Source organism: Palaemon carinicauda, chromosome 34 (genome assembly GCF_036898095.1).
Source record: "Palaemon carinicauda isolate YSFRI2023 chromosome 34, ASM3689809v2, whole genome shotgun sequence".
Lineage (NCBI taxonomy): Eukaryota > Metazoa > Arthropoda > Malacostraca > Decapoda > Palaemonidae > Palaemon > Palaemon carinicauda.
The window spans coordinates 48,189,693-48,190,443 of NC_090758.1; positions in this window are offsets into that span (position 1 = coordinate 48,189,693).

Genomic DNA, 751 nt, shown 5'->3' on the forward strand with positions numbered 1-751 from the left:
TATATATATATATATATATATACATATATATATATATATATATATACATATATATATATATATATATATGTATATATATATATATATATATATATATACATATATATATATATATATACACCTGTATGTGCACAGAGATGTATATAGGTAATATTATATATCTACGGGTTTTAGCTGTATTATCCATCTCATGCATTATAATTTAAGACCCTGAATAGCATTATAATCAATAAAAGGTTTTTGTGTATGTGTTAACTTGCATATCAATTCCATCTACGAAAATTAAGAAGTAAAACTTACCCATCTTGCTCTGATGATTTTTCCAGTCCGGTTTGATAGTGACACCATCGATGCCCAACAGCCACTTGAAACTTGGATGTCTTTAGTTCAACTTTTAAGAACAACAAGTTAATGTTATTTCTTTATTAAAAGTTATATATTTCCTAAATCATACTTATTATTTACACAGAAATATTAATGTCAACTCATTATTTGTCTTTCCTAGTATTGATTGAAGTATTATTATACTGGAAAGAAATCATCTTGAGTTAAAAGCATTTACAAGTGCACAATCAAATCATACATTGTTGGGTTTAGTATAAATTCAAATTACCAATAATATTTTGGTTTTAAAAAAATACCTTTAGGTATAAAGATGGACATTTGATCGAAATTTATATTTAATATAATTTTTACTAGAGATAATTAAAAGTTTTATAATAAAATAATCTTGAGTTAAAATGATTTCCAA